The sequence below is a fragment of the Falco cherrug genome, chromosome 12 (assembly GCF_023634085.1).
Source record: "Falco cherrug isolate bFalChe1 chromosome 12, bFalChe1.pri, whole genome shotgun sequence".
In the NCBI taxonomy this organism is placed as follows: Eukaryota; Metazoa; Chordata; class Aves; order Falconiformes; family Falconidae; genus Falco; species Falco cherrug.
The window spans coordinates 17,656,768-17,680,072 of NC_073708.1; the positions used below are offsets into that span (position 1 = coordinate 17,656,768).

At 50.2% G+C, this 23,305-nt stretch overlaps 1 long non-coding RNA gene across 1 annotated transcript; it reads right to left on the reverse strand.

Annotated features, from left to right (window-relative positions):
• Nucleotides 1-3,265: 3,265 nt before the first annotated feature.
• On the reverse strand, nt 3,266-17,741 carry LOC114017633 (uncharacterized). The gene is made up of 6 exons (XR_008734810.1): nt 17,480-17,741; nt 11,218-11,778; nt 10,206-10,314; nt 8,693-9,828; nt 7,603-7,630; nt 3,266-4,359 (listed from the first exon to the last, which is right to left on the reverse strand). It is a non-coding gene; the product is annotated as an uncharacterized LOC114017633 (long non-coding RNA).
• Nucleotides 17,742-23,305: the final 5,564 nt, after the last annotated feature.

Sequence of the window (23,305 nt, forward strand, 5' to 3'; positions counted from 1 at the left end):
TTCCCTTGGGTTGCCCAGAGACTGTAGAATGAATCATGCCCACTCTTGCGCTGCACCGGGCACCACGGGAATGAGGGGTGAAAAGACCAGGATATTTATTTTCCTGCTCAGATGTCTGTGGCTGGAGAGTCACATCCATGCTTTGGCTTTGTAGGTGCTGTGATGTGGCTGTTGTTACTGCTGTCATCCCACGTGTGGCAGAAATGGCCATCATCTTCCAGTGGATGCGTTTACACAGCCACAAAAGCATATTCACCGCTTCGCTTTGATCCTGGTGAGAATTCATGCCACTAGAATCTCTCAAAATGTCACTGAAACTTTGTGAAATGAATTTGACTCGAGAATAGTTCTCAACACAGAGCATTCTCCACAGGAGAAAAAAAAAATAATGTAGCCAGCCCTTTTAAACGTTTAAATACACAGAAGAGACTCCCGAGTAGCTAAGATACCCGCCTCCCCCTCAGAGCCGTTTAGCACCAGGCACCCTGGTTAGCCCAAGCCTTAAATCTTACAAGGGAAAGAGCACCCAGACACTTCTCCTGCTCGCCTCTTTCATGTCTTTTCATACCTAAAGTTCTCCCGGCGTTGCGTTTCCATGGTGGCTGCTTTTCAACCACTTCTCCCTCTCTCAGGCCCCTTTCTTCCTCATCCCCTTTCTGCAGTTTGAGCCCCGCACCCGGCGCAGCGTGCCGGCAGCCGCCGCCCGCGCACCCGCCTGCCCCCTGCCCAGGGCTGCTGCCGCCGTCCTGCTGCTCTTCCTCGCCCAGAGCTCCCCCTGCCGTTCGGCGCAGCTGCACGCCCAGCCGCGGCTGCAGACCGCCGGCACCCCCCGCGCTGCTCTGGGGGGCTGATGCACCTCACCGGGAGCAAGGCTGCGCTGGGGGGGGCAGCCTGGCCCCCATGGGCCCCCTGCCGGCTGCCTCCTCTGCCAGGGCGCCTCCTGAAGGCGAAAGGAGCAGTACCCTTGCTCAGCACCCCGCAGGGATGGGGTCTGTCTGTCTGATGGCAGTGCTTTAGGGAACGCTGCTTCTTTGGGCAGAAAAATCGGCCTTTGTGCTCTGTCTCCAGCTGTCTAGCATAGGACATTAGCATAATGCTGTGGAATAGCTGCATGCTCAAAGTGCTGGTTAATTACAGGAGACAAAATAGGAGAGGAAGGGAAAATTCTGCCAAAAATTACTGAGGAATGGAGAATAAGGGCCCAGCCTGTGAAAAGCGTGTGCTATTTCTGCCTGCCCTAAGCAGGCTGGCTCTGGGCTGTGATAGCCTGGTTGGAAGGCAGCTGCACGCTGTAGGTGCCTGGAGGCATGTGCCAGCTGCAGCAGGCCACTCCGAGGCAGGGCACCGGAGATTTAAGACCCCAGCCTTATGGTACATGGGTGTGAGGGACCAGAGGGAGGGATGCTCGCTCTCCCATTGCCTGCTCCAGAGGTCTGTGCTGTAGAGCTACCTCCTCGCCATGTGGCACACAACACACAGCTCACTGCTGACAAGATGCTCAGCAGGCCCTCGTTCTGCTGGGCTTTGGGATGCCCAGGATGGAAGAGCAAAAGCACAAGAAATGCATCTCCCAGCAGTGAGGGGGCCTGGCCTCAAAACGTGCCAGTAGCTTGTGCCGGTTTCCACAGGGGCAGCACCCTGCAGCCCTGGTACCCAGGGACAGTACATGGCTCTGCTACCACCCCGAGCAGCATGACATGGAAACGTGCCAAGCTGTCCCCTGCTAATGCTGCCACGTTTGCACACTTGTTGCATTCGCCTGCATATGTTGCCATAGGAACTGCAGCCCCAGCATCTGCTGCCTGCTGCTCCCGCTGCGCTGCCTCTGTGCCCAGGAGGGCTCAGCCCACCTCTGTTCCTCTGCCTGCCTGCTCTGCCAGCCTGATCATGCCTCCCCCTCACTCACAAACACCCTCTTTTTTTGGGTGACAATCAGATTACTCCTGTAGCACCTAATTATTGCATTAGTTATAATTTGCCTATTCATTTATCTCTCCCCCTCCCTCCCACCCCAGAACACTTTCATCTCTCCATCCTTTCCACCTTCACGCTAGCTCTGCTCTCTGACTCCCATCGCCTTTTCTCTTGCACTCCTCAGCCACACAAAGCCTGGCTGCATTGCTGTACGCTTTCCTTCCTCTTTACTTCCCCATTACTCACATCCATGCTCTTCCCTAGCGCCTCTTGTTCCACCCTCTCTCCCAGTCTTTCTCCTCTAGTTTCCTTCCCCTTAGCCCACCTGCCCACCACCTCAGGCTACTCCTTCACACAGTCCTTCTCTTTCTTATATCCCTGTGCAGGGCACTGCCAGCTTCTCCTGGGTCTGAGCCAGGCTTGGTCCTCTCCTGCACTCTCCATGGCTCTTACACAGTCAACAGCATTTCTCATTCTCTGCTCTTGTCTATCCAAATACCCCAGAAACTGCATCTCCTCCCACCTCCCAATAGCCTGTACCAATGGACCCTTACTCCATTCTTCACCTCTCTGAATTCATTTTCCTCCAGGCTCCTTCAACAAGCCCTCCAATGTAAGCATGTTCTAATCTCTCACTGTCCCCAGATCCCATCCTGACCCACCTTTCTTCTTCCTTGTCCTTTGAATGGGAGATTCCAGCCAGCACCACAGCCAACTCCAGCCTAACAACCCTGGTCTAAACCTTTATTCCAGTGGTTGCACCACCATGTTTCACAGCCTCTCACTCCTCCATTCCCATTCCGCTGGCTGTACTGTTGCTTTTGATGCCATTGAATGCAAATTCCTTTTGAAGCCATATTCCCTCCTGTTTCTTGGAATTGCTTTTCTTCTCTGCCACCTTCTCCATTTCCACACAGCCCCTTGGACCAGAACCCCAGTGTCTTCCCTCCATCCCCACCCCAGCACACTAGCCATTCTTCCTTGCTACCATCTGTGCCCTGCCCTCCCCCTGGGAGTCTCCAGCACACATGCCCTCTCCTTTCTCCCATGTGAAGGACACAGATGCCTCCTGGGGCACCTTCTGGAGACCACCTCATCTGCTTAGAGGGCTTCAGCTAGCATCTACACCTGTGCTGGTCCCTGCTCCTGATGAGCGTCTCTCCATCTTGCACCTCAGCCAACCTCTACACTTTCCTAGATTAACTGAGTGCTGCTAACGCCACCTTCACTGATTCTCTTGCTTTGCTTCGCAAGTCCCTTGCATTTCCACACTCCTTTTTTTCTTACCAGGAACATCACTCTTTCTTGCTAGGTTTCTTCTGCTTCCACTTTTCCAGCCTTGTATCACCACCCCAAAACCACCAGTGGTCATGAAATCATTACATTTAGACTGTTGCTGCAGGACATGTAGAAGGTGTGCACGAGAGAGAGCACATAAGAATTCTGTAAAGTTAGACAAGAAATTTTCTACTTGTATTATATTTTCATACATACTTCAGACCATCTGTGGAAAGCTGTCAAATGACTAGCTAGAAACATATTATAAAATCTTGTTATTTTACTTTAAACATTAATTTAGCAGGCTCAGATCTGAGGACTCAGCAAAATGCTAGCAGTTCTCATGTGCTTCCAAATTTTGCTCATATTTTTACAACAAAGCGGTCTCATAGCTTAACGTGCCCTATACTCTTCCCCTACCCCCTGTGACTCCTGAGCCCACGTTTGGCTGCTAGTTTGGCATGCGTTGTAATTGGCATTGCTGTAATCTCAGGTCCACACATGCTTGTTAATACAGCCTGGAATAATTTGCAAGTGTGTTCTCGAGTCAGCAAAAGTGAGACAGCACTTCATTATTTTCAAGTGACACCTCTGGACCCCGAGATCAGTACATTACCAAGTATTTTTTAAGCCTGTTTGCAGTGGGTTTTTTAGGAGCTTTTTGCACGTGGTATTGTCCTGTTATCCATGTATTTGGACTCCAGATTTCCAGCTCTTTATCCTCACTGTCCACTGAAACAGTATCCTGAATATATTTTGAAGTTAGATTTGTGACCACCTCTTTCTTGATTCCCAGTGTTTGAGAAAGCTTCTGGTACATGTCTAGTTTCCAAATGCCATTTTGTGGCATTGCTGGCCTGGAGGATACTGGCAGGTCTATATTCCTGGTTTTCTCTATATCAATTTTCTCTGCTTTCGTTCCAAACCTCTGGAAAAAAAAAACCAAAACACAACTGTCTCTCTCTTTGCTGTTACTATCAACTCCCATTTTTATTTAGATGTTTCCTATATAGAACAGCTTGTCTTACTGGTGCCTACTACAGAATTTCTTCTTCACATCTGAATATCTGTTGTTGAACTCATCTTCAAACTCTCCTTGCTATCAACAAGTTCTTCTGTCTTTCCTCTTCAAAAATAGCCACACAGACCTTTCCTGTATGTGTTCCTCTGCAAAACAAATTCAAGTTAGTGCAACAAAAGGTAAGAGACAGGTACCCACGCTTCCAAATTACATAACCCTATACTTGGTGCTGCTGTGATGCGAGTTCTGCTGGTACTCACATACATTGTCCTCCTGATCTGCAGCTGCTTCCATTGCAAACCACTTTGCTTGGATGTAAATCTGAATATACACGAAATAATAATGAAATGTTACTAAATCTACAGTAAATCCACTGAAAAGCGTCTACCTTGTCCAATTTATGCCTGCTGACCATGCAACATGTTCTAGGTTTCCTGTGCTGACAGTGGTCCTTCACAACACTTTCCAGAGATGCAACCCTCACATACACTTAGTCTCAACACATTAGTTGTAGCAGGCAACATTTCCCACTCAGAGCTTGTTCGCAGAATCAGAAATTAATCTCCCCGGGTTTAAGACAGTCCCACAGCTCATCCCTAACCCCAGGGCATCCACATTTTTCTCTTCTTTTATAACTTGGATTCACTTCATACACAGACAGGATCTCTTTTGATACAAAAGAATCTGACATGATAACAAGCAGCAGCTGCACAGAACAGTCACAACTTGTGTCTGAACTAGGGTGTTTCTGGTGCAAAAGGGAAGAGTCAAAATGCACCAAAGGAAGAACTCCAGGAAGGATTGGGCAGTCAGTGTCTTGAGTTTAAATTGTGCTCTACATCAGGACTAGTCAGACGGGAGCAGCTGTCCCTTTTAGAAAATGTGGATAACATGATGGGATTTGGAATAGAAAACAGGGAATTACTTAGGGAGCTGCTGTGACTGCTGTGTACCGTGCCCTACCTAAGCCCAAAAGCCCTTCAGCTTTAGGGGTGGGAGTCTGCTGAGAAAGCCTGATATTCCAGCCAGAACTGGAGCATGCGTCAGGGAGCAGGTAGGTCCTTAGAAGCAGAGGTCTTAATCCCGTAATTTTCCCATGGAGTTTTCCATAAGTCCAATATTTTTATGTGCATTGGCCAGCCTTTTGCGGTAACATCAGACATCAGGCAAATGTTTCCTTCTATTGTCTTTGCATCTCCCAAAGGACCTTTGGCTTGAGTGTCTTTGCCAGCAAATAAGAAACAGCAAAAGCAGTTGACAGCTCAAGATCAGTGATGATGGTAGAGCTGACTGCGATGCTGGTTGCCGTTTACTCTTCTAACAAAGTACAACCAGTTTGCTCAGGACTGCATGAACAGGAAGGAAGAGCTGATCTCTGCTGTGCCTGGCTAAGCATATAATGGTCTGGGATGAAGTCCCAACCAGAGAAACTGAGGGTGGGGGAAGGTGAAGATCCCTGAAGTTCAGCCCTGTTGCACTATGAGTTATCTATTCTTGTGTGAAGTTCTAAAATCTAGGTGAGCAGAATCTGTCCTAAAAATATTGCCTGGCTTGCTAAGTTTGGGGAGGGAGAAGGACAAGGTGAGCTCCACACTGCTGGTGCCAGGGCTGTAGGAGACAAGCAAGAGAGAGTGCTTTCCTCCCCTTTTCACTTGCCTTCACATAGGAGGTGGGCTGTGCCCTCACGTCCTCCTTTTGGGCCTGCAGAGAACAGGAGGAGCAGAAACAGAGAGGAGATGGTCTTTCCACCCAACTCAGTTATCAGAGCCATTAAGTACAGCAAAATCCTCAAATCACTGAGCTCACATCAGTGTGAGACCCTTACGTTTTCCTTTCCCAGAGCTGGATCGTTTGGATAAGAGCTGCAAGTCACCATACCCATGGACAAGCTCGTTTTGCTCTTAGGAGTAAATCTGTGGCTGGATGATAGTTTGTAGTTTGTCTCAAAGCTAATCCAAAACTTGCAAATGAAGTGCAGCGTGTGTCACAGTGGAGTGGTACATGGACCTCTGGGATGCCAACCTGCAAGATCTCACCTGCTTTGGACACTACAGCTGTGTCCTTGCTTGATGTGGTGCAAGCATTTCTAGAACTCCTCCAAGATGGCAGAAAAAGCCAGAATGGATCAGACTCACATATTTGCTGGATCTCCACTTGCTTTTTCGAGATTTTCCCTCCAGTCCATTCACTTGAGTTTTACAGATGTTTTTTTCCTGTTCAAACGTGTACAGGCTTGAAAAATGCTGATGCAGGACTTTGAAAACCCTGAATGTAGCTGATGGAGAGGACTGAGCTCTCCCACCTGGACAGGCAGGTTTGTGTGTTGACACCTGCAGACCAAAGCTTGTGAATTTGTTTCTGTCTTCAGGAATTTTAAGGTAAGGTGCAGCATTTTACTGTGCCTCTGGTAAATCAGTGCCTGGCACAGCTTCACAAGGGACATGGGCTGACAGCCAGAAGGGCCTGCAGATGTGATGTAGGTCCTTGCGAGACCTCTCTTCTGCTGGAATAACAACTGGAGGTGAAGCACAATATTGTCAATAGCAAGATCTAAGTCAACAGCAAGACTTTCATGATCTCTGTGGAAGTGGAGCAGACCCCGAGTTGCTCTGAAGACATCCCATGACACTTGTTTATGAACTGCACTTGCAGAACTCTACCTTTAAGAAGCACAATGATACTTTTATTACTAACCTGGAAAACCCCATGCTTTGAAAGAATAGCTCCTTTAATGTCAAGAAAGCAGGGAGACTCCTACTTCACTCAGTGGGTAGCTGTATGCACAAGAACCACAGAAAACTGCATGGGCACACGATCCAGATAGATCACATGGGGAGCACTGAAGGGAAATGTAGGCCTCCCTTTCTTCCCATCATTGTGTTTGGAATATGTTTCCAATTGCACTAGTCACAAAGCAATCAAAGAAACTTGTCTACAGTGGCAAATTGAAGATGTCCTATCAGACCACATTACAGGAAGCTATGCACCATTGAATCCTTCGTTACATCAGGCAAACCAACATCCACATGGCTTCAGGACACAATGCAGCCAACTCCATATGCCCTAACAGAAAAGACAGAACAGATCTTCAAAGCAAATGAAATCTGTCTTTGGATGACGCCCACTAACATGTTCTTTCCTCCCTCTTACATCCCTAACCAGCATCCCACCTTCCCACGCAGGCCACCCCCTGCGGCACTTCAGATGCAGCAAGCTCATCTAGCCAGGGACCCTCGGCCCTTCCCAGGCTCCCCCCTACCGAGCTCCAGGCCCGGCACCCCCTCCTCTCCACCCGCCACCCCTGTCAGCAGGCTGCTCCCAGGGGCAGGGCTTTGCTCATTTGGTTTCGCGTGCTCCACGCCTAGCGTTCCCAGCCTCGTTCTGCTCACCTGATGCCGGCTGCTGGTTTTAACAGCCCTGCAAAGGAAGACAAAAGCAAAAATTATTACACCACCCAGTCACGGCCACATGGTAACACGACAGCTAGGGCTGGCCACTGTCACAGGGAGCAGCGTGGCCACAGTGGGCACCCTGGTTAAAAAAAAACGTATGTGGACAAATAAAGGGAACCAGTAACAGCCTTGCTGTTGGGCTCTGAAATGGATCAGAGATGGCTGCAGCCTTTGACTGGGATATTCCAATAATTGTTATAAAAGGAGTTTATCTCAGCCCTAAGAAAGGGTTCTTTGTTCACGAGCCCAGTTCTGCAGCACAATTGGAATAAGGAAAAGTTGCAAAGGAGAAACATTGATCTGTTACTGTGAAGACGCTTCAAAGACGATCAGGCTTTGGAAGCAAACTCTTCTCAAGCTACAGCTGATCTCTGATCTGGGCGAGGGCTCCACGCAAGCCATCCCGATGAGCCCTTGCACGGCCGGTGTGGGAAGGGATCCCTGCGGTGATCTGTCCCTTCAGTTAACGGGCAGATCCTTACCGGGCACGACTCCCGCTGGAACGAAGGGGTCTGGTTCGCAATCCCGCCTAAATCCTACCAGCGTTTCCTGGGTCGAGTGAAATAAACTGGTGGCTGGCAAACGGAGTTAAAAACCCGCGGCCGCTCCTGAAGCGCCGGGGCTGCGGCGCTGCCCGGCCCCGACAGCAGGTGCCACTGCGGGCCGCGTCCCGGCCGCTCCCCGGCGCCCCCTGGCGGCGCGCCTCCCGCCTGCGCACCCCCGGGGGCACAGGCGCCGGTCGTTGCCGGCCCGCGGAGCCGAGCGCGGCCTGGGGACGGGCGGGCAGCCGGGGGCCGCCGGCTCACGCGTGGGGAGGGACCCGCGGAAGCGTTCGGTGAAGGGGGCCGGAGCGGTGCGGCGGTGGGCAGCAGCCGGGCGGTGAGCGAGGCGAGCAGCCCGGGGGAAGGGGCTGGCGCTCGGCACGATCGCGCCGCCGCGGTATTTGCGCAGCGTGCCCTGCTCACGGCCCGGCCTCCGCGGACCCCTCCCCGTGCCCCTCCGCCCCCCGCCCCATCGCAGGGGCTACCTGGGGTCAGCCCCGGCTGCTGCCACAGGCACCGGTCACAGCTGCGTGCCGGTTCCATGGCCGGCAGGCAAGGCGTTAGACCCGCTAAGGGTCACCCACGCGCTGCGCTCCAGGACCGTCGCTGCCACTCCGGGGAGTCAGGATAACGTGCTCGGAGAGGGCACCACTTTCTTGTTTCCATTACTGATAGGAGAAGCAGCCACAGGAGAAAAAAAAATGTGCTTTGTTGTTAAAGCTGCGTCTGGTTTATACCCGCACCATGAACAACCTTCCAAGTGACAGTGGGTTTCCAATGTCTGTTTTCTTTCTGGTTGACTTCTGTAGTCAGGAAAGCGTTACCCACCTGACTGTGTAAAGAGACTAGCAGGGAGAGAGGGGAGAAGGAAAGGCACAGGGAAAAAGCCAAACCTGCTAATGGATTTATCCTAAAATTAGGGATGAAGGAAGTTACAAGGACTTCTCGGCTCATGAAAGGCCTTCCCTCATGGGCCACGCTCCACTGGACTATCCCATTTAGACCCCTGCCCTCACTCACCTGGGGACGCTGGATAACCAGTAGAAGCAAAGAGACACCGTGTCCTGCCCTTACCTGCCAGTGCTTACAAATATTGCTTGCACTGGGCAGCTGAATCCACAAACAAATTAAATTCTCTCTCAGATGAACACAATGATCACACATGATCATTTTCCTTCCAGCTCTTTCCTCTGGAGCAGAGGGAGGAGATGCTCTCCCAGTGTCACAGCAAGCTGTGCAGCACTCAGACCCAGCACCATCAGCCCTCTCCACTTGCTTCACTGCTGCGGTAGCTGCAGCTTTAGCATGGACTCTTGCCGACAGCTACAACTCTACTGAAATGCTTGAGGTTTTGGAGATCATTTGCAACTTCTTGGTATGCTACCAAGGCCCGGATGGAAGCCAAAGAAGAAGACAAGGAAGGGCTCATAGAAAGTGGAGGACAGGCTGGCAGTATGGCTGCAGGTAAGCAGGGCCCAGTTTGCCTACCCTCCACTTTAGACACCCCAAGGTTTCTGAAACTGCACAGAGCTGCCAGACACAGTGTAGGACCTCAGGAGACTGGGCCATGCAGGAGCAGCAGCTGAAGAGCAGAGAGGGTACCCAAGGATGCACTGGAGACCTGCAGTCATGGAGATGGGAGTGGAGAAAAAGACATGGTTAATTTGGAGAGCCACCAGGGAGGAGAATGAAAAAGCATGACCAAGTGCTGTGATGCTCTCCTAGTGAGCTACAGCTCCTAGATCTTGTTTTCTGTCTTTAAAAGTGGCAGGTGAAAACTGGGTGTTACTTCATGCTATCAAAGGCAGGTTTGCTGTGAGTGAACAGAGCAGCATTACCCCCTCTGGTGCTGCGTGAGGGATCTGAGAGGCAGCGTTCACATGCTTAGCAAGAGCACTCCATGATGAAGTGCTACCTACCTGTTTTTTTATTGATAGCACGCTCTGCTGCTGGCCAGGTGTCCCCAGGCACATTACTCTGCCTGTGCTGGTTACCCACCTCGCTATGTCTGTCTGTCTCTTGATGACAGCTAGTGGATCACTCAGTACTTCTGGACATCTTCCTTGGGGTTGCACAGGGCTCCAGCTTTAGTATCTCCAGATGCTTTCTGTAAAGGGAACAACATAAACAGCCTTCACTGGACATGCATAACCAGGAGCCCCTTCACCTTCCCCCAGCACTGCCGCCTGCTGCTCTGGTGCCCAGCCTGGGAAAACCAACCCCAGATCTCCCTAAATTCCTGTCACCTGCGCACAGGCAGGTGCAGAAGGTACCATGCTGATCAGGGATGGGGCAGAAGGTGCCCACCACACACAGCGAGTGCCAGGCAGGCTGCAGTGGTTTGAAAGCGCAGCCTGCCCTGGGCACAGGATGGGGCACCAGGAATTACCCCCCTGTGAGAAATGTGGGTGTACAAAGGTGGCAGCTTGCAGGTTAACCCACCAAGGGGCCGGTGGCAGCACAGCTATGTCGAAGGCCTGTGCTCTGAGCAGCACATCCTGCTAGCAGGAGAGGCAAGAGATCTGGCCTCAAGTTACAGCTTTAAAGCAGCTGACCCTGTACCTGATGTGTATCAAATCCAGATAATATTAACTGGGTTTAACTTGCTCTTGACACCCACGAAGACAAGCTAAACTGTTGGAAGTATCTCTAGTCAATGCAAGTGCATCCATGTGAGGGCTTGCACCAGTAAACTGTAGTGATCCGAAGGTGTGCTGCCACGTGAGCCTCTCCTGTGGACCTTGCAGTCATTTGGACACCCTGTTGCAAGGCCTTTCTGGGCATCACAAACATACACACCCTCCAGAGCAGGAAGGGTTTTTTTCCTTTGTAGAGCTCTATTCAGATTTCTGCATGTTGCTGCTGGAAATCCATGCATCTCCCTGTATTAATGGCTTCATGTCACACTAAATCCTTTTTAGCCGCAATGAAAATCAATAAAAGATGCCCATATGATATGATTACCTGTCATAATGATATACAATTACTGAATGACCCAATTCCTACTTACTGAAGCTGCGTAGCCTTGGTAACGTAGGAGGAATGTCCACAGAGTTAGGGGACAATTGCTTTGTCCTTTGCATTTCCAGGGCAATGTGACTGCCTTCACCACATGTTGAGATTTGCCTCCTGGACCTGCTCCTATATATTGTTCAGCTGAGGAACTTTCTGCTGGCTCAACTAGATTCCTTTCCCAGTGCTTTGGAAAGACTCTGCTGTTGTCCAGCTTGACCTCAAAACTGTTTTCTCAGACAGTGCCATCCTTTTTCTCCTTCCAGAAAGCTTTGCTGCTGGGTGAAGGACTTACAGTTTCTCATCAGGCTCTAATTTGCTTTTCTACTGGTTTTTTTGCTGGCTGCTCAATTAGACACTAAGTCTTCCTGCAATTCAGTGATCTGAGAATCCAGGTCATCGTTTCCGTCAGAGCTGCTTCCTCCTCCATCTCTGCTGAGCTGCTCGCAGCTCTTCCTTCCTGGGCAGACCTCCACGCTCCTTGGACTGCGCCTGCAGATGCGGTACCTCCCTCCTGCTCTGTACGCTCTGTCTCCAGCTCCCGTCACAGTTTTCCTCCCTGAATTACAGATAACAATGATGACCTGAGGTTCAGTCGTACAATTCCCACCAGAAATTTTTCTTTGCTGCTTGCAGTTCATGGGACTGCCTTGCCCATGGTTACCCAGCCCTCCAGGTCACTGTGGCCAGGGGCTGCCTGGGAGGTTCAGCAGGGCAGGACGCAGCCAGCAGGACCCATCCTACCACCCCAGCCAGGGAGCAGGGCAGGCCAGGAGGCACAAGGGGCAGCCCCTGGGCATCAGGCTCCTTCCTGGGGCTGGGGCTGGGCCAGGACATCAACCCAGGGGTGAAATATCACTGTGACCATAAGCAGAGGCTTTGTAGACCAGTTGCTGGCTTGGAGCAAGGACTGACTGCCCAGGGTGGGCAGAGCTTGCCACTGCCACAAGCCAGCCTGGCCCTACCTTGCCAGCGTCATGACACTCACAGCCCCACTCCCGCTCCTGCTGTGGCTCCCCCGCTTCTCACAAGGCTCACGTCTTTCAGCCCCATAGACCTCCCTGACTCCACAGCTGTGACAGCCCATCCTGGCGCATCCTTTGTCCAGCTACAGGCAATAGCCTGGGTGCGTGGCATGGAGGGAGCACCAGAGAGGCTGCCTGCTTCCAGAACTGCAGCTTTCGGGTGCTTTGCCAGTCCCCAACATGCTGTTCCTCAGGGTTACGTGCCCTCCACTCCACAACAACTTCAAGTATTTTTCTAGTAGTTTTTTGGGTGGTGCCCACGGGAGTCTTGCAAGCCACCGCTTCTGCCAGCGCAGCAGCAGTGTCCCATCGCAGCATCTGTACTGCACCAGCACAGCTGCTGGCTGTTACAGAGGTGCCTTCGCATTTTTAACCTCCCCCCATCTCCAGGGGAAGGAAGAACCTCACCTCTTATGATTCATTTATTGACTGGTGTGAAAAAAGCCAGTTCCTAGAGGAGTCTGCTCTGTGTGCCTATCCATGTTGAGATTTCCATTAATAATTGCTCAATCTGTCAGTCAGGTTTGTGTTTGGTGGTTGTTTGTTGTTTTTTATTTTTTTACCTACAGGATGTTTCTGTGTCTGTCTTCTCTCTGGTTTTAACATGATAGCGCACACAGGCTGTGCTGTGAACAAGTGAAACTGCATGTTCAAACTTTGATAGAAATCACCGTCAGGCTTTATATTTTATGATTCAAAGGTATTTATAATTCAGCAGGAGGCTTTCAAAGTGCATACATATGTACATACATTTTCTTTTTTCTTTGATTTAATATTTTGCCTGCTTTTCAGAGAAAGTAGCTACTTATTACATACCTAAACCATCACTTTTGAAGACCTGGAAATATGGAAGTATTTGCATTTCTGTTTCCTTCTTTTCCTACTTGCCTGTTTTTCAAGTTACATTCCAAGGAGTCTATTTTAAATTTATTTTTTTATTTTTTAAAAGACTCTTGGACATCTCTCTTTTGCTCCTTCTGTGTTATCTGTATCGCCTTATTGTTGCCTGGAGTCCATCTCTCTCTCTCTCTGGGTAGTCCAAAGTCACTACAAAACAGGTCTGACCTCTGTTCTTCAATCACATTGAAGGTATTTGACCTTTTTATATAGATGTAGATAACTGCACAGTGCTGACAATCATAGTAACCCCTTTTTCCTTTGCTTTGTCTACTAAAGATTTGCAGCAGTGCACCTGAAAAAGAACACTCTCCACTAGGCCTTGTTCCCTGGCATTTATGGACAATTCCTATTAGCCTCTTTTTTCCTCTTATGTGAGAGCATGCTTCTGCTTGGTCATTTTATGCAAGCAAAAATAATTTAATCTTTCAGTATCCTGGAAAACTTTTCTGTGCTTGCTCTTCTTACAGCTGGGTATCTCAACAAGTCTGAACAAAGTAATTCCCAGAGGCAATATCCAACAGCAACAGGGCAAAGGAAAAAACCCAAACCCACAACTGACATTCATAAAGCTAAATGATCCTGTAAATGGGGCAACTGACTGAAATAACTTGATCTGGCTCCTGTCACCAAACCTATTTTGCTCCTGCAGGAGTCCAGCCCCTTGAGCCAGGTCATTCCTGATAACCTTTGCTTCCCCAATGGTTGCCCAAAGCCCATGATGTCCCATGACTTTCTCATTCCAAAGGTTCCTTTCAGAGCAACAGGCTGGCCCCTGGCTCTGGGAGTTGCACGTCCCCAAGCCAACCCTGATGCTACAGCACCCAGCCACTGCAGGGCTCTGGTGAGGGGGTTCCTGGGCACCCTTCGCTGTGCCATGAGCAAATCCAGTGCATGGGATGAAGGGAAGGGTGAGGATGGCAATGTGGGTCTAAAAACCCCCAACTCTGTAACTTCCCAGTGTGAGACAGCAGCTAGTACCATCTGGGATTGCCCAGGACACTTGGGTCAACAGAACAGCCCCTGCCTGAGCCCTGGCTGTCTCCTGGCTTCACCACAAATCTGCAGGGCCGTCAGTGACCGCACTTACACCGGAGTATGCCCTGTGGGCTGTAGAGCTGGTGGCTTTACACCCCAGCTGTGGAGGCCAGGGGGTTTCCAGGAACTGTAATCCTCACACCACGATAGCTTCCACGTCAGCACCCCTGTTTCAGTCCATCAGTCAGGATGAAAGAGGTTTCCCTATGCTCAGCCCTCACCGCCTTGCCTCCCAGCAAGTCTGACATGTAGCACCAGAGCTTATCGCACTGAGCGTTACTGGCTGAGCTGGGCAAGCGCTCTGGGAAAAGGGACCAGAAAGGAAACAGAAGAAATTTTCATTTTATGGTCAAGGACATCCATTTATCTCCACAGTGCCTGCAGAGCACCGGTCTTTTTTATTTCTAAGAAAAATACTAACACAACACACCAAGAATCTACAGCTAATTTTCAGCCAAATTATTTAAAAAGTCTCTTTACCTCATTTCTTACGCTGTTTCTGCGTGGCATAACCATATCCCAGTAGCCTGCAGGTACCAGGTTTCTCCATTCTGGCCAAACACAAGCCTCAGCTGAAGAGAGCAGCTGAAGCACTCTCCCCGTTTTGTGCGGAGGTGCTGCACAGGAGCTGTAACCTCGAGCAGCTGAATAAAGGCACAGGCTTTCTGTGTGCTGGCTGTTGTCACCTGGGCTGTGCCTGGCATCCCCCTCCCTGGCACCCCTTTGTGGGATGTCCCCAGCCTGTTCCCTGGCTTGAGAGCAGCCTGGGAGTCCCACCTGGTGGCACTGGCTACCAGCAAGAGCTCTGTGTAAGCATAGGTCTCTTAGGAAACTGTCCTAAACATTTAGGTAAGAGATGTTTAGTCATTAAAAAATAAAATAAAATAAATGTAGCTCCCCAGTGCTAGGGAATATTTATGTCACTTGTCTCAAAACCAAAAAACAAACAAACAAAAACCCAAACAAAACCAGAACAGAAGAAGAAAGGCAGTGGGAACCCTCAGCTACAACACAGTGTGTGCAGTGCCCCCAGCAGCCCTGTGCCGGGGTCTTACAAACTGTGGGAGGCATCACAGCCACATCACAGATCTTCCAGGGGAAGCAGCTATGGTTTTAATTCTGACATCAACAACGCAAATGTGCAATTAGGCAGAGCGCTCTTTGGGAGCTGTCTCTATATCTGTAGTAAGGCTGCTCAAAGTGTGTAATTACTCAGACACGACAATCCTGCAGGAGCCAAGCACAAGATGGCCATAGCAAATGCCTCATAACTATATCCCGACTCCTTGGCACAGGCAGATGGTCCGGGGGAATGCAGGCACCTGGGACACAGCTCCTGGCACTCCCAGGGATCAGGGACACTGGTGGCACCATGCCCTGGGTCCTGGTAGCAGCTTCAGTGTTACCATGAATGAGTTTGACATGCTTTGCCATTGCATTACCGAGTATTGCAACCACCGTGTCTTCCTGCTGGCGTCTGCTCTGCAAGATGCCCTCTTCTGCTCAGAGTCCACCTACAAACTCGAGAAGAGCAAGGAAAATGCCACTTGATGGTCAAGATCTTTTTCTCCTGACTCCTTTCCAGTTTCTTGGATTCTCTCTCTGCTTTCAGACTCATATGTGCTGAAGTAATTTGCAGTCATGTCTAGGTTTTGCATTGCCACTAACTGCATTAGTTCACGGATTTCTTCTACCATGGAGTTCCTGCAGCTGCCGATGCCTTGCCAGTTAATTTATCATATATTTCCTCCAAATCTGAATTGAATTAGCAAGCATACATAAGAAAGCATAGTAGAAAGAAAAAGAGGCAGATAAAAGCTGACACAGACCAGATGCCTCTTTCAGCTACTGCAACACCAACAGAGAGCGCGGGTAAACGTCAGGTGAGCAAGAAAAACCAGGACATAGACAAACAACTTGCCAGGATTTGATCATCAGCTGCTTACATAGGGGCTTTGAAAATTTCCTGCCCTCAGGGCATCAACATTTCTCTGAGCTTCCCAAGTATTGTGCAGTTGAAGGAAGACATTGAAAAGGAGCTCATTTGCATTAGAAAGACGTTGAACAGTGTGAGAACCAACGGTTGAAAGAAGACCAGCAAAAAAGACCATCCTAGGGGAGCACAGTATATGAACAACAACAACAAAACCAGCCAAATAACCCCCACAAAAAGTCTCCCTTCACCTCCTCAGTAGGATACTCTGCCCATCCTTGAGACTGCTCATTTTCAGTGATATGCACCTTCATTAATTAATGCCTGTCAGCACTGCCACACATACACACACAAAGCATTCGCTACTCAGGAGATGTTAACTTTCCCTACCAACATTACCACAAGCTTATAACTGTATCCTCCACGTTCTGCTCTAGCTTCCTATAGGAAATCAAACAAAGGACAAAGCCCTTAAATTCAAGGCAACCAGTGGCAGAGACTCGAGACCTGCAGGGAGCAATGCAAGGCTGTGGGAAGGAACGTGCGAGTGGGAGATGGGAATCCACAGAGAGGGGAAGAGAACGTCCAGCAACAGGAACACAGGACACCCTACTCCAGAGCAGGATGGAGACCCAGGGCTCAGCTACCTCCTCCACAAAAACACTTACCGGGCACAGAGAGTTCCATTTGCACGGACTACACCACACGGGGCAGAGCAGGACAGAAAACTTGGTACCCAGCTGCAGCGAAGCCATTTGAGCACAGCACCGATCCTAGGCCAATGCCCTACACCTGCCACTTTGGCTTTCTGATTTAACCTGCGCCAGCTGGTCCTACAGCTCCCTCCCATGCAGAGTAAAGCAACGCTATGGCCCTCAGCACCCTTGGTGTGAAGTTACTTGTTCTTTATAAGCTGTATCGTAGAGTATCTGGGAAGGAAAATGTGCGCACAACTCATGTGTGTGGTAGAAACACGGCTATTCAAACCCTTCTCATCCTCTTTCTTGCTTCTAAAGCTCAACGTCCTGCATACTTTTGAAATGTATGTCAATAAGCAAATAAATAAATGCATGTCTTTTTCTCCCAGGTGCTGCTTTCCCTGAGCCGTGTGCTGCAGCAAGTGCTCAGGTGGGCACAGCTCCCTTAGTGTTGCCCTTATGCTGCCCAGAGGGGGACCTGGCGCTGCTGAAGGACAGCCAAGTGGTGGCAGCCGTCCCGCTGCCCGCCTGCTGCCTGCGAACCAAGCCCCTGCCCTTTGGGTCTGGCACTGCCAGGCCACCAGCCTGGCTGAACCTCTCAGATAGTCCAAACTGCCATTTGAAATTATTACAGAAGCCCTCAGAGAAAAAATGTCAGGAGGAACATACCACCAACCTGTTCTCTGCATCCTCCTCTTCCCAGCCTTGTTCAAAGACCCTGTGAAAGGGTTCGCAGGCTTCTGTGAACGTGGATGTTCATCAAAAATGTCTCCTTCCCCAAGCAGAGTTCCAGCTTATTTCAGGGCTTCCTCACAGAAACTCCCCCATGAATGGCTCTGCTGGCAGCAGCTCAGCTGACTGAAGTGGAAGCAGATTGGCACTTTTTAAAGACCTCTTCCTTTCATCAGTTCGTTGAATTTTTGTTAAAGTGATGTGAAATTATCTTGGAAGAACTGGGGGTATGGCCTTTTAATGACAAGAAATAAGGCATGAAAGATTTGTTCACAGAGGTTTTGTTTGTGTGCTTATTTTTCAACTCTCCAAATTTCCAGTTTCCCTTGATGGTCTCCCGGGGTGAGCAGAGCCTACAGTTAAAGGCTTGTTGAAGAAGCGAAAATACAAGTTTTTTTAACGTAAGTGGTTTTATCAGTTCTGTTTGCCAGATATTTTATTAAGTGCTAGGAAAATAAGCAAATTAAACCTCCTACTGGTTTTATTATAAATAGATCAGGCACTTGAGGCCCTCCAGTTATTTGCAATTTGTTTCATGAAAAATAAGCTGCCTTTAAACTCTGATGTTCTTCCTACACAGTAAAGGGGGAGGAAGGGACAACCCTTTAGTCCTGATTTGTAGTTTGCTTTTTAGATCCACCTTTTTCCTTCTACACAGGTCACTTCTGGCAGCTGATACAAGATTTTTTCCTCTTTGTGCACAAAGGGGGAGAGTTGCATGAGAAGTCTCCAGCATCTTTTGGAGGAGAAGGTGTCCCCCCCCCGCCCAACCCATCTCTTCTGGCAGCCACCTGTGTCCCTGGTCCCTCTGTGCATCATTTAATCCCTGTGCTATCCCCAGCCTCATCTGAGCCAAGTTTCCAACAAGCATTGTGTCCCACAGGCTTTGCAGGAGGCTTTTCTTTCCAGTTCAGCGGTAGAGGAAAGATGAGGCTGGAAAGATGATGCTTTCAATCCCCTTTGCCCGCAGGCTCTCTCATAGTCCCACAGGGAGGTAAAAGGAAGCGACTGTTTATTAACAGAGGATCTAAATGCATAAGAGCTGCAGAAAGCAAATCAGAGTGAGGCATTCACTGAATAAGCCATGATAATCCTGCCTAAAAAACTGGTTTTGCAGGAAAAAGAAGCCAAAAGCCGGAAAAAGAACCATGTAGGCAAGTACCGAGAAGCGCTCAGAGAAGTACAGTATTTCCTCATCTGACCCAATAGTTGCTCATTTTTATGCTATCAGCCTGTGCATTCAGCATGCCCATGAGGTGATGTGCTATAGGGCTGTTTTTATGGCATAGTTTTTGGGGTGCTCTGATCTGGTGAGCATTTGAGCTGCTGCTGCCGTACCCTGCTTGTGTGAGAATTTCCTGGCTAGCTAAGGTGCTTCCTTTGCTTTTTAACAGCAGCAAAAATCTCCCTTTCCCCCCTCCCTGGAGGAAGTACCGTGACCCCTCGAGGAGGCAGCGAGGTTAGCGTGCCCCAGGAGGGTCCCGGCCACCCCCGTCCCCCACCCCTCTGGCCTCGCCTCTGAGCGCGGAGGTGGGTGGCAGAAGACACTGGGCAAAGAAGGAGCCAGAAATAAAGTTAGGGAGAGGAAGTTCAAAAATAGCAGAGCTTTTCCTGTAAGCCTGTGTTATTTATTTAATTTGCTGTTGTTGTTTTTGCTTTAGGGACCTTTTTTTTTCTCCTCAATGACAGGGGAACAAGGAAAGGGAGAAGCTTTGGGAAACAGGCAAGGAAATTAAAAAAAAACCTTTCAAAGCAAACAGAAGGGAAAAAGAGAAGGATTTAAGAGGAATGATACTGAGGATAAGAGCTTCCCCTAGATATACCCATCGGATTTTAATTATCAAGAACAGAAACCAAGAACAGCAGGAAACCCTCCTTCCCCTTCCCGAGGCTTTCAGCAGTGCCATTTGCAGCTGGCCCCCTGCAGCCCTCCCCGGCGCCCACCCTGGGGCTGGGGGTGCTGGGCTCCCTGCAGCCAGCCAGGGACACCCTAAGGGTTGGGAGCCCAGGCTCCCTGTCCCCAGAACACCACACAGCTCTGCTGCCTTGGAACCCGTTCAGTGCCCTGCTCTGCTTTCCACGACCCTGCTGGCTGCTGCCCTCCCACCTCGCGGGACCTGGCCACGGCCCCCCAGCCCCGTGGGGCGCTGCCAAAGCCAGGCACAGCGACTCGGGGGCACCGGCACAGCTGGGATTTCAGCAGCAGAAGCCGAGGGAAGAGGAGGCAATCCCAAAAGCGAGCAAACCGAACCGGTGTTGCAGACAGAGCGTGCATCTACATGCTGCGGTGCTGTGTCACCTCGTGGCTTCGCTCGGCCTCTGCCAGCCCCTTCTGCAGCCCGGCTGCCCAGGAGCTTCGCTCAGCTGCAGACCCCCTGGGGGGACTTGGCAGGTGAACCCAGCCCCGGCCCAGCCTTCCAGCCGGGGGGAGCCTGTCTCACATCACTGAGATGGGCCACCGCAGTGTGGGCACACCTGGGGATGTGTGCTGGTGCTCATGGACAAAGCAGTAGGGAAAGAGCAGAGATTATCTTTACACCAGGGATGGAACTACATTTCCTACCGTGGCACGTCTGATTCATTACCATCTGGTGTATATGCAGCTGTCACCTGGATCCGATGCGGGTCTGTTACACGCCGAGAGCGGCAAGGCCCCCTTACCACCACCGCTGGCTGCGAGCGTCCTGCGCTACTGCGCATGGAGTTGTGAGAGAGATTTTCAGGGAAGTCTGCTGAGGCGCAGAGCTATAACGGGCTATTTTATCAGTGGATTTCACCTGAGGGCCTCGGAGTACTTTATATCACCTCTTGTCAGCTTGACAAACTCCTTTAAATGTTCCCCCACGCCAAAGGCAGGGATGGACGTGGCAGAGAGTCACAGGGTGGCTGTTCTCAGGGCAGCGAGTGAGCTGCTGGTACCGGGCTCTGACTCCCACGTGCAGCTGGAGCCATGGCAGGGGCTGTCCTGGGGAGCCCTGCTGGCATGGGTGTCCCACACATGGGCCCAGACACAACCCCCTCCTGGGGCAATGGCCAGCATCACGCTCAACGTGTGCCTGGTGAGTTAATTAGCAAGGGAAGGAGGGAGGCTTCTCCAACACTTCCCCTGGCAGCACCTTTGGTGAATTCTGCTGTTTTCACCCCAGAAAGGGTCATAATCTGGAGAGGGACCATCACCCCTCCCCAGCCACACATGGCAGCGCCGTGTGAGGACTGAGGCCCCTTGGCTCCTGCTACAACAGAAGCACTGCTTAGCTGCTTCTCACCGCAGCCCCTGCACTTTACCCTCATAAGATGTCACTTGGTGTGTCCCTGGTTTCCCCCAGCCTCTGTAATATCTGCTGCCTGTCAGTGACACTATGGAAGAGGTCTACACCCTGAGGTCTCACCTCTCTTTTCCACAGCCATAAAAGGGAAAGCAAAATGTTTAAATTTGACTGCTTTGAAGTTTTGCAGAATAAACAAACTTCTTCGTGTGGACTGCAATAGGGAAAAAATTCACAGAACCTCCATGAGGCGTAATAAATGTGGCATCTTGTGTATTATCTGTGCATCCATGGCAAATAATACATTAAAGACCTGAAAATAAAGTGCTCGGGGATACCACATTATTAAAAACCAGGGAATCGGTCTTGCTGTCCTGGAAGGCAACCAAAGCATCCAAGGCATATGTAAAGATGGGATCAAAATCCAGTGAGAGAGCTGCAGGACTAGTAGAAGTGTGACATTAATGGAATTCACTTTAAAGGCTCCTAGAACTGGAAACATTTCTTACATAATGAGAGACAGTTTAATGCGGGATGCCCTCAGAGGTCTGCAGCAACTACACACATGTACTTCACGGAGTGTTAGGAGCTTTCTACACTGTAGAGAAAAAGGGTGTGAAAAATGGAAATATGCTTGGGGTGGAGGCAGCTTTGGGCCATTTGTTTGTACTCTGTCTGAATTCTTTGCTGGCCCTGTTTCTAAATCATCATTATCACAGATCCCCAACAGCTGAGTGATCTCCCATGGAAAAATATCAAGGCAGGCAATGTGTAAGGAAAACACACTCATACATTAGGCAGATCTCTCGGGCGTAACTTCTAAACAAGTACTGGATGAAATTACAGCTCAAATGGAAGGATTTCAGTGTAGTTCCCAGTCACTTTTAAAAACTTTCTTGGAAAGCTGGTTAAGTGAGATTTAAATAAGGCTAAGGCTCAACTGTGCTGTTGTCAAGGGAGAACATCCACACACACATTATTAATGATTGACCTGGGGGGGACATTGCTCACTTTTGTTTGGATAGTGTCTCAGCCCATACCAAAATCCTGGCTACAATCTTTCAGCTGGCCTGTGCTGCATAGAGGGTTACACCCAAACGCTGGGATCAAGCACCCTTGAACACCCGGGCACGGCACTATCCGACTGTACGTCATTTGGGTAGGGATCTTCTCACCTCCTTTTGGCTGCTTGGGGTTGAGCATCACATCATTGTTACTGTTCACCTTCCACCTCCAGCCAAAGGACACAGGAAGGAGCCAAAGGAGGAGGAAGCATCCTGCGCCACGCAAGGGGTCTGAGGCAGAGGCTGCTACTGAACATCCTACCCCTGGAGCCTACATGATTAGTTCAGCCAGCAATTATTCCTCATCCTCTAACCCCTGTTTAAAATATCCAGGGCCAAAGACTAAGACAGGACTGGTTCCTGGCAGGACTGAGCACACCTGAAGCAGTGGAGAGGAGAGCTATCAGTGACACTGGGAGCATCTCAGGCTGCCCTCACCTGCCCCTTGCCACACAGCCCTCATTCCCGGCACCCCAAGGCTTGCTGCCCTCTTTGGTGAGATGATGCATGGGAACCCTTGGTGCCCTGTGCTCCGGCCTTGGGGTGCTGGGAGCACAAAGGGGAGACCAGCTTTGGGAAGCTCACTACTTTGTCCGCTGGCCCACTACAGGAAACTGATTTTTTTCTGGGCGAAACCAAAAAATTATCAATAAATATTTCACAAGAACTGGGACACAGAAACAATCAGGTCTGAAATCTGCAAGTTTTAGGCAGCCACATTTTTCATATTTACGTGTAACTTCCCTCAGAGAGTGTGACTTAGCTTTCTGCGCCCTAATGAATGAGGACTCTTGAAACCTATCTAATGGGAATCAGAGCTGCAAAGCTGGGAAAAAATGAAGCTTAAGTAAACACAGGCTTTTTAGTTTTTGGTTGGTTTTCTTTTTTTAATTGAAAGCCTCAAGTGTCCTAGTGGCAAACCTGATGCTGGAGAGTGGCAGTGGGAGCCCCATGCCACAGTCTGGCCATTGGTATGGGTGCTGGCGTTGGTATGTGTCCCACTACTTCACCCAGGGTGAGTGGTGCCCACCTGGCCGTGGGTGGCTGTAGGCCCTTCAGGGCAGCTGAGGCAGACCATGGCTGACGCTGGCTCCTAACATGGGTTGAAAAAGGAGACTTGTGCCGATGAGGGCTGCTCCCTGCATTGCCATGGAAACACATCTGCTTCCTCCATTTCCCCTCTCCCTGCCAAGGGAGAGCTCCAGCCCTGCCGGCGTCAACACAAGCCCAGGAGAAGTCCCAACAAAACACCTTTTCACTGGTCCCTCGCTCCCCAGGCCACAGCTCTCTCTTGAACGACTGCAAAAACCTTTACTCTCTTTTTGTAAAGAGTTTGCCTTGCTGCTGCTGCCCTGTTCATGAAAAAGCCACACGAGCCCTGAGCACTCAGCTGCCCTTGCAGCCTTGGGGCCAGCAGCACCCTTCCTGCCGTG